Raw genomic sequence first — 11,123 nt, 5'->3', positions numbered from 1 at the left:
TGACGAACAAATAAATATTTATAAACAGTTCTGCTGTATTTCCAGAACTGCTTTTCTGTTTCTTCACTGTATTGTTTGAAGTCACAAGACTTGCTAAATAAACAAAACTGTTAGGCAGTAATCTGGACCACGGCCAAGTGGTTCATAAGTCTGAACTAGTCTGCATCAGTTTATGAAATATTCACTACTAACATCTTTTAAAATGAAATTTGAAACTTACTTCTTGCTCATGGTCATAAAGTCAACTTTATTTTGGAAACTTTTTTACTTTTCTCCTCAAATATGAAATACTAGAAATGGCTTTAAAGCCTTTTCGAATAAAATACTTGTGGGTGACAAACAGATACAGCAAAATGGTTTTATAGGCCTAAAAAAGTATTGCACTTTATCAGGAACCCTAATTTACAATTATCGAGATGATTATCTAAACATACTTTATTGTATACAACAGGAATTAGAGGGATTTGAGTGACAAATTAAGCACAATTTTATTACCTTACATCGGGTTATATCATTCTTAAACTGAATGCTAATTGTTGATCAACCAAATTGAAGAAGCATACTCCTTAATTGTATTTCACATATTAATGTATATAATATTTAAGCTGTTTTGGTTTGCAATCATACTTCAGTTTAAAAAAAATGTTGTGTGTGTGAACTGCTACAAAAAGAAAAAAAATACATTAGCATACAATGGTGGTGGCATAACCATCCGTCTGAGGTCTTGTCACAACTGGTACGAATGATGAACAAAAGTGTGAAAACACAGTAAGACTCAAGTTGCCCTACAGTGGTACTCTCTCAGAAATGAACTAAGTACTAATGAATTAAGAAATAAAAACTTGGGAAACACTGATGGAAACTGATGACTTTTCTAAAGAATTGTCAGTTGAATCTGAGTCGCAACTGCGCACAGTTGATGTCCTCAGTGACTTGTTGACAGCCAACTTCTTCCACAGAATAATGGTCATCATGATGACCAAATTCCATTATTCTGTGGAAGAAGTTGGCTGTCAAATGTAAAAAGTGCAATGTAAATTTGACAGCTCCGTGCATCAACAGTGCTGTTTAGCGCGAGCTGTTATAGCGGTTGTTCTACTTCATTATTATAAAAGCTGAATGTACAACAAAGACTCTAAAATAATAGACAACCACCTCTTTTTCTGTTTTAAAAATGCAGACACAGATTATGTCTGTAAATATCCCTATTGTGTATATATACATACAACATGTTTGAACAATACTCTTGGGCTGTTTAATCATCTTGTGATTTACGGGAGGGACAACCGTCTGCGGGAAGTGACATGGTCTGACTTTAAAACTTTCTGAGTGACACAGCGGGTTTGTTGCGCTGCAGTAAAAAGACCTAACGTAAGTCTTTACAAATAAACTACTTCCTGGCCCCTTTACTGTAGAGCTGTCAGCGTAGATTCCTTCTTCTATTGTATCTAATATGGACCGTTAACCACCTTCAGGCAGTTTAGAGAGATCTCATACGTAGTTACTCAAAAACAAATGCATGAGGACAAAGACCGTCTCTGTGTTAGAGAAAGAGCTTAGCAGACTTGGAGTAAACAAATACAGAAACAATGCCCAAGTGTTCCCACATGAATATGTTCATCAGTCCACACCACACTAAGCTGAATTACAGCAATTGATATCCAGGAGTAGTTCAAGAAATGTGTCCTTGAATGGACTTCTTCTGTCATGTCAAATTACAGGATATTTTATGGAAACAGTGCTCTCAATACAAGATACACATATTTTTATTGACCTGCACATGAACAAGGCACACAGCAGCATTAGTGGCCAGTCGAACCAGAAAGAGACATGTTGAAATTCCTGTGCCAGTCCTCATGAAATAGGTGGAGCTGGAGGCTTGGACATGTATAGTGACAATTTGCAGGTTGTGCAGTGGCCACAGTTAGTCTTGGCTTGTTTTATTTGAGGCGAAATGAAGAAGAATAATCTATATGTGTTGTTTCTCACAGGTTTGGGGGTGACAGAAAATTTGCTGGCAAGTCACTGTGTCACACCGTGGTGAGGTTGTCTTGTCATGGGTTTGTTTTGTCCTGTCATTTCCTGTTTTATTTTGAAAAGTAATTCTCCTCTCGTTTCAGGTCACTTGCCCTTCCTCATGTGTCAGTCTGATTGCCCTAAGTGTTTCCACCTGTCCCCTATTTCCCTCCATGTGTTTAAATAGTCTGTGTTCCCCTTGTCTTGTGCCAGAGTGTCTTTGTTCTCATCCTGCACCCGAGCATTTTGTCCATGTCCACAGCCATAGAAGTCGCCGAAGTAAGATTTATGTACCTCGAGAAGAGTGATTTTTTTGTTTGTAAATTTTGCCTTAGCTAAAGTTCATAGCCCTTTATTTTTCCTCGTTAAGAGTGATTTTTTGTTTCTAGTTTTTGCCTTAGCATATTTTCATAGATCTTTGTTTTTCCTCGTTAAGAGTGATTTTTCATTTTATGTAGCTCAGTTGTTTAATTATTCTAGATCCTCCGCTTAGTAGCGTGAGTAGACTATTTTTGTGTTTATCGGTTTGTTTATTTTGAGTAGTACCTTTTTCCTCCTCCTGGAGTGTTTTTTGGTTCCTTAGATTCAGAGTCTAGTGTCTAGGTTTTCATAGCCATTGGTTTATCACTCTGTCTGAGGTCGCCAGAGAATTCAATAAAAGCTTTTGGTTTTCTAAACATCTCTGCATCTGAGTCCTGCTTTGAGTCTCGGCCTGACACACTGCTAATATGACAGCTTCTGTCAAGACTGTTTGCAGCAGCAGGAATGGACCAACCCAAGTTTAACTCAGACGAGCAGACTTCCTCTCCACTAGAATCCTCTAATGACAGCAGTTCCTATGAAATGACCCAATTTCTGTCTAAAATTATGATGTTATATTTGCTTAACCCTGAACCTCTTTTGAAATGAGACTCTTTCAACTGCAAGGTCATGTGACAGTTGAGTTATTTTGACAAATACATATAAAAAAATATTAACAATATTAATGCATCTGTACAATAACTCAGGACTTATCATAACTGATAGGAATAAACTAAAGGCTCAGGTTGGTGCTCTTCATATCATAAAGAAAAAATGTCAGTTGTATAAACTGATGATTGAATGATGAATTTAATGCCCTTTAGGGGAACTTTCCTTGGGAGTTGCTGTGCATTGAATTTGACTGATCTATACTGGATCAAGTCAGCTGACAATCCCACTAACCTGCCCATACTCCACTTTCTTCTCTGAAGAATAAGTGAATATGGACATTATTAAAACGATCATGTGAATTTCATTGCTGCTTGTGTTAGAAATGGTTCTGTTCAAAACACCACGTAATCACCTGACCATGCAGTGACCACAGAGCAAAGACTTGGCGTTTGTTTTCAACAAAAGGAGAGAGCAGTAACTCTGCCAAAGAACAGCTTTAGCCCTCTTACATCATAAACCATGGCTTTGGCACAAGTCATGAAACTTTCTTCCTAGGTCCCTTCTAATGGAGATCATTATCTCAATTACAGATGTGTTACACTGCTTTCCAAGACAAGTGTTAATGAGGACAGTGGCAGTGTGAAATCTATAGTGGCTCTTTATGTATAAAAGCAATCTGTTGTTGTGCCAAAAAGAAGTATCTTCACAACATTTCCAACAACTCATTTTCATATAAACTGAAACTGATGATGAAAACATGCACCTGAATGTGAATGTCGTGGCTGTCAACATGAGTTGGGTGGACATGAGCTTACATTGTTTTCCTGGGCACCTGAATTCCCCTTCAGTTATGTAACATACGTATTTAGTGTTAATCCTGCAAGTCGAATAATACCAACATGAAAACAAACAGGCAAAGGAGACTTAAAAATCTACAGCTCTCCCTCCCTCTCTCCACAAACAGCAGCAGAAAAACCCCGTTGGCACTTTGTCCCTGTGTTGAAAGAGTTGTCAATTTAGAAAAATTAAAATTGTTTTAACCTGCAATAGCTTCAAGGTAGTGAAGGCTTCTTGGAAGAGAGCCACAGTCATAAGCAGTTGAGAGGGATTCAGATTTGCATGCCACAGCTTTAGAAGGTCACAACAGAGGTTCGATTGTATGGTGCTTCTGAGAGGAGTGGAGGATTAAATCGAGGAGAGCTTTTTTTGGAGGACTCTTTTCTTATTATTTCTATTGTAAACGCTGTGAAAGCCTGAGCTGAGGCCAGGGTCAGAGGTCAATGGGTAAAAGGTTATTAATTCTCATCAGGACAGCAGCCTGTCAAATGTTACACAATGAACTTCAGCTTGCACAACTCAGTATCACCTGAAGTTATTGTGTTAGTGTTTAAAATAGAAATAAAAAGAAAAGAAGCTGAAAAACACAACAACAGCACAGGTTATCTGTCTTTTCATGCTTTGGAATTAATTTATTGCAAAAGCTATTGTTTCAACATTTTACTGAGAGTTTTCATTTGTGTTTTCTAATGATGACAAAGCATCTTGGTTGTTTGTTTAAATATCTTTGAAAACAGGATAGATGATCAGGATTTAAAAAAGCAGAACTTCAAACAGGAGGTGGCCTCCATCTGGATTTTTAAAACACCTGTGAAACATTCCTTGCACAGAAATGTCAGTCCCACAAACTTCATGGCTCAGTTTTTCTTTCATGTTGCCCCTGGCTGTTACTTTATTACCTTTTCAGCCCCAGCGGCACGCCACTGTGTTTGTTCACTACTTTGGTCCAGACTGAAATGTCTCAGAAACTACAAGATGGATTGTTGTGACATTTTGGACAGACACTCACGGTCCCCTGAGGATGAAATCTACAGACTTTGGTGATCCCCTGACTTTTCCCCTACAGCCATCTGACCATGGACCACAATATCCCAAGTTTGCTGGGGACCTGTATTGCAGGTCATTCCCCATCTCTTTCTCTTCACCTGCCTTTTTTTTCAAAATGTGTGTTCTGGGTATTTTTATGCCTCTGCAACAGCGACAGCCAGGGCCGAAGGCATTATGTTTTCGGGTTGTATGTCGGTCCCATTCTTATGAAGGTGATATATGTCAATCAGGATGAACTATTAGAATTTGGTGGTCAAAGGTCAAAGGTCCTCACAAAACACGTTTTTGGCCATAACCCACTAACTCTATTATTATAAGATTTAACACAAATGTCTAAAGGGATAAAATAATGAAATGATTTTGTATCCGAAAGGTCAAAGGTCATCATGTGCATCATAATTCAAATCACTTCTGGCCATTATTCAATGCTATAACTCAGGAAGGAGAGATTGTGACCATATTTCCTGCAACTTGGCTGGTTGGCGGAGGCACACAACTGCGAGGCGGTAATTCTAGTTTGCTATTATTAGAGAACGTATCGCAGAGAGACAAGTTCATGGTTGGTGCCTTAACCCCTAGGCCTCCAAGGACACCTCACTTCCTGTTATTTCTCCACCGATGGCAAGGTATAAAAGAAATATAATGTCAGTTTTTCCAAGTCCTTGTTTTATGACCAACTGCCTGCCAAAAATTGCCTGTTAGCAGGCTAACATGCTAAGATAAGATGGTGAATATGGTAAATATTAAAGCTGCAAATCATCAGCACGCTTGCATTGTCATTGTGAGCATTACAGCATGCTAACATTAGCATGTAGCAGCTATGTTAGCAGCCTCACAGGGCCGCTCATGTGACTATGGATGTAGACTCGTTCCTGTGTAACCTTTAACCATTGTCCTGCATCGGGGGCTGCAGTAGAAAGCACTGTGCAAGATAAATTCAGCGAAAAACAGTCCTAAACTCCAATTTATTTTTCTGTTGACTATAGATATAACCTATTGTGTTGCCTAAAAGGTATGTGGCAACAGAGTGGATAGGTTTATCTTTTTAACAGTGACAGATACTGGATGTTTCAATAGGAATGAGTGAGTGTGTGCACACATACAGTCCAGGTTATCGGTCGCTACTGATAGGCATGGCATGACAGAGATTAGCCAAACAGAAGTCCCAATTTTAGATGTGGTGGCATTGTCCTGCAGCAGCTCTAGTTTCACCGCTCAGAGAAGTGTGAATGAGGTGACAGAGTACTGCACTGAAGTACCCCTTCATCAAAGGTGGAGGGCAGTTGTTACTGTTCTTTTTTTGCTCTTTATTTAAAAAAGGAGATTTTGGAGTCAGGCACATTTGGTCAGATGACAAGCCATGACAAATTTTGTGAAGGACAGAAAAAGGAGTGTGTAAAATATCCGTAAACTGGGAAGTGTTAGTGCTGCAATGAACTGAGGGAAATCCACACAGAGAGAAAATCAAAAGTTCACACAAAATTCTGTACAAAATTTCTTGCAATGGATCATGAAGTTGTTGAGATATTTCAGTCAAGTGTTGGACCAACTGACAGACAGACAGACAGACATCGCTATCCGTATCCATGCCACTAGCATGGCTTAAAAAGTTGTCCAAATGACTGTGGTTCATTTGTTCTAGAGTAGCCTACATGTGTTTGGATTTGCTGTATCCATGGTTATATAAGAAATGCCCTCAGGGGTAATAGTTACCCTGTATACCCCCATTCAGAGTGTGGCCATCTCTCACTATTTTAACAGGCAGCAGTAGTAGGCCCGGCTTGGCATGGCATGAGATCCTGTCAGCCAATTAAATTCCAAATGCTTAAAAAGATGAATGACAGGACAGCCTATGGCCTTGGCCTACCAGACACTTTAGTGATGAGCCAAGGGAAAAGTTTCAACAAAGAGGCCAAGTCCATAACTCTTCACCCAGTGGCAGAAAACCAGGTCCACTGGAAGGTCACTTGCTCCATTACAAGGCTTCTGTGTTCTCAGCAACGGGAGCTCCATAGGTGTGACAAAAGAGTTCAATCATAGAAGCCACCAGGTAACATGTCATTCGTCTGATTGGATGAACTGATGACAGTGTACTGGTGCACCTATCAACATAATTTATCCATACATTTTTTCTGTCCAGAAATGTCTGAAACTTTGTAGCTGATCTAAGGCCACTAAGGACAAATCTGACATCTCGGGATCTAATCTCACATGCACTGTAAACGCAAGTGACAGGAACAGCAGGCACCAGTGATGTACTGTTGTGACCCCACGATGAAAGAAGGCCTTTGATGCATTTGTGTTTCTTCAGGACCACAACCCAGGCTTGTACAGAGCAGGAAACAAATTTGTTTTTTGATAGAAGCCCAGGCTCTTGGGAGTGTCCGTATTGCGTCTGCAAGTTCGGTTTACGGAAGAGCTCCAGCAAAGATGTAAAATGTACTGAACAGGTGGATGTCGTCACATGCATCCTGTTGTCGCATTTCCGCTCACAGAGTCAATACCTTATCTCTGTTCATTATGAATACCGGGTTTGAATGACGTGATCAAATTAGGTAATTTTAAGAATTAATGTCATTACTACGCAGAGATAAAATCAAGAGATTAGTTACTGTAACTTTAAAAGAGACGTTTGTCATTTTAGGAATACTGTTCACTTTCTTGCTGAGAGTTAGATGAGAAGGTTAAAACCTTTTTCATGTTTGAATGGTAAATATGAAGCTTCAGCCAGTAGCTGGTTAGCGTAGCTTAGCACAAAGAATGGAAACAGCTAGCCTGGCTCTGTCCGAAGGTATGAAAACCCACAGAAGAGCGCTGATAAAGCTCACGGCTCACTAGTTAACAGGTTACATCGGGTTTGTTTAATCTGTAGAAAAAAGCATCAGTTCATTGTAAAGACATTAAGCTGTGGGGGCGTATTTGGATTATTTCCGGAAGAAACAGTCTGGCCTGTCATCTTTACTCTTCGTTTTTTTGTACGGATTAAACAAACTAGATATGAGCAGTTAACTAGTGAGCATTAGACTTACCGGTAGAAGGATTTGGTCCCTTTGAACAGAGCTAGGCAAGCTGTGTCCTCCTGTTTTCAATTCTTAGGCTAACTGGCTTTTGGCTGTAGCTTAATTTTAACCACACTGATGTGACTCTGTACGAAATTGTCAAACTGTTCCTTTAAAATCAATGTATGTTCTACAGTTACAGTAGCACATTATGATGATTTTCAGTCCTGTGTGCCTGTAATATTCCATTGGTAGTTTATATTTAATAAATCTTCCAGCCCAGCCCTTTGTGTTTTAATCAATGCCCTACTTACTAACACATACCAACAGAGGACAAAATCAAAGTCCATGCTCTCCAGAAATCTTTACCCAATTATTTGGATCTTGTGTTTGACACTTTAAGGTGTGTGACCTGTTTCAACATCAGTCAGGTAAATTAAAAATGTAAAAAAATGCTGATCAGTTTTACAGGGTGAAGAGTTCTCACAGCATCGAAAGCTCGTCCTGAGAAGAGTATTAGCGACACAAAGGCCGGTGATGGCCACTGACTCATGAGAGTAACATAGTAGGGGAGCCTACGTGCACGAGGGCACAGACCGGGCCCTCTCTTTGTGAACAGGAGAATTTGAGCTGCCAGTTGACTCAGATGAAAATTAGCCCAGGGATACAGAGGAGGTGCTGTCAGGTGTATGTGAGGTCAACAGGTATGCCAACATGCAGTGAGAGGGGAGCTTCCGACATGAAATCAGCAATGTAATCACAATACAGGAGTAAACATTTAACATTTAAATTCAAAGCTTGGATGAAAAACAAAAAATGAATGAAAAAATTGCTACAAGAATATGACATTGTACTTAAAGGACTAGTTTGACATTTTGGTCGATATATCTGTTTTGTCAACTAGAAGCAAGAGCCAGCAGGTGGCTAATTCAGCTTAGCATAAAGACCAGAGAAACAGCTAGCCTGGCTCTGCCCAAAGGTAACATCCTGTTTGTGTAATCCCAATAAAAACTAAAATGTAGAAACAAGGAAAGCAGTTTTTCTAAACAGCAACTCAGAGTTATTGTGTGCTGCCAAATGTAAGTTCAGAACAGTTAATAATGCCTAAACAGGAGAAACTTGGACTCCTTGTGACTGGCATCCTGAGCTTTTGATATAGTGCACAATACCATCATTCAGAACATTCGCCCACGCCTTTGTTTCAGAAAAATGTCTGTTATTGTTTTCGTTGGGCTTTCAAAGGATTTGCATGTTAAAACCTAACATAAACAAACTGTTCTATAATGTGTCACTTTTTCCCGTTGTCCCCTCGCATCTGCTGCTGTATGAATGCAGAAACGCTTCCTCTCACCATCTTGATTATTTTCTTTCCATTTCAACACCAACACCCCAGCACTTGTAACAAAAGGCATGTGCATCATGTGTAAAGTCATGATGTCACTTCATCTTTTCCTGTGTATTGGATGGTGGTTCCTGGATAGGTAGAGAATAGGGGGATAAATACATTGTAATGGTTGAAAACCTCATCATTTAAGATTTAGTGCATGAATTTGATCTACATGTAATACAATAATACATGCATACAACAAAATCTATATTTTCATCCAGGTCATTACTATCCATCATGGTTTTGTTTAGCATTACTGCATGACATGATTTACAGGAAATGATATAAGCAAGAACAAAGAGTTTATTCCTGGAGACATTGTTGTGACGTGACAGTTGTTAAGTCCAAATTTTAACTTGTTGCCATATTTTTTGGTTTGTAATTCTTTATTTAAGGCATTTTGTTGAAAAAACAATTCTGTCCATTTGGGTTTCACACTCGACTTCTTCCTGAGTATTTCCCTGTTATTGTTTTCCCAAGCTTTCAAAGGCAGAAGATAAAATACGAAGGGAACAAATTTTGACAAATTCAACCGGTTACCCTCCCTTGCCTCTGTGCTTTCATTCACTGTGCAAACACATGCTTTTCCCTTCGTGTGTTCATAATTATTTTCTTAATTTTTTTACATACACTCAGACCGGACACCTCCCCTAAATCCCAAACAAAAGGTAGTGCGCAGTTTTCATTTTTAAAATTTGTTTTTTTTAGCCTTTGGTAACAAACATCCCAGATCACAGGACAGAGGTTGAATGGAGGGCAGACATGTCATATCATCAAGCTGGTGAAAGATCACTAGATCACACATGTAGACAGATTCAGTCTTATTGTTGGAAGGCTGAGAACTGAAGGCAAACATGGTAATAAAAAAAGAAGCAATCAGTAGAATACGGAATTATCTGTTATATTCACCATATGCACTATATTCCAAATGCATCTTTAAAAGTGGAAGTGGAATGAGCATAAATGATAGGTTTCATTATCAAGAGGTTATTTTCTGGAGGCAAATATCCCTGGGGTCAGATTGACCCCAAGGGTAAAATGTGTAAGTAGTATTTGAGGATAATTGGAGGGTTAAAGCAAAAATGCCAAACCAGCTCCCTGGTTTCAGCTTCTCAAATGTGAGGATTTGATGTGTCTGTTGTCATGTAAGATAATACATGTTATATTCTTGGGTTTTGAATATTTGGTTGAATAACAAGCTCACACCAGAATGTGAGAAATTAAACATATGAGAAATAGAACATTTTTCACTATTTCCTAATATCTTATAGACTAAATGGTTAATCAGTAATGAGATTATGTAACCAAGTAACAGGAATCCCTCTTCTTAGGGAAACTATTGGGAAACTTTTTCTTTACTTGTGTTACTTCATATTTGTACTACACAACATTTCAGAGGTAAATATTATTCTTTTGAATCCACCACATATATTTAACAGTTGTACTTATTAGTGATTTTGTGGATTAAGATTTAAAAGTAAAAGTATTAGCATCATAATATACTTAAAGTACCAAAAGTAAAAGTGCTCATAATGCAGAATTGCAGAACTTCACACACATCCACTAATGATGCAGGTGCATCACTTTATATACTGCTGGGTATGGTGAATTCCCCCTCTGTGATCAATCTGATCGATCCGTTATGTTTAAGGCTGCAGCTGATGATTATTTTTATTATCCATTAATTTATTCATTAATTGATTATTTTCTTGATCAATTGATGATGTTTTTTGGACCAACAGTCAAAAAAATCCAAAGATATTCAGTTTGAAAGACTGAAAATTGAAAGATTTGGGTAATTTTTGCTTGAAGAGTCAATGGATCAATTTATCAATTAATCGTTGCAGCTGCAGTTGTCTTATCTTAACCTAAATCGTCATCATTTATTTGTGGATTATATATTTACACTATAGATGCAATTTCGT

The sequence above is a fragment of the Seriola lalandi genome, unplaced genomic scaffold, assembly GCF_002814215.2.
Source record: "Seriola lalandi dorsalis isolate HSWRI2012SDOR001 ecotype SW California unplaced genomic scaffold, Sedor1 jcf7180002054420, whole genome shotgun sequence".
NCBI lineage: Eukaryota > Metazoa > Chordata > Actinopteri > Carangiformes > Carangidae > Seriola > Seriola lalandi.
The sequence above is the reverse complement of the archived record's forward strand: the minus strand, read 5'-3'. Positions refer to the sequence as shown.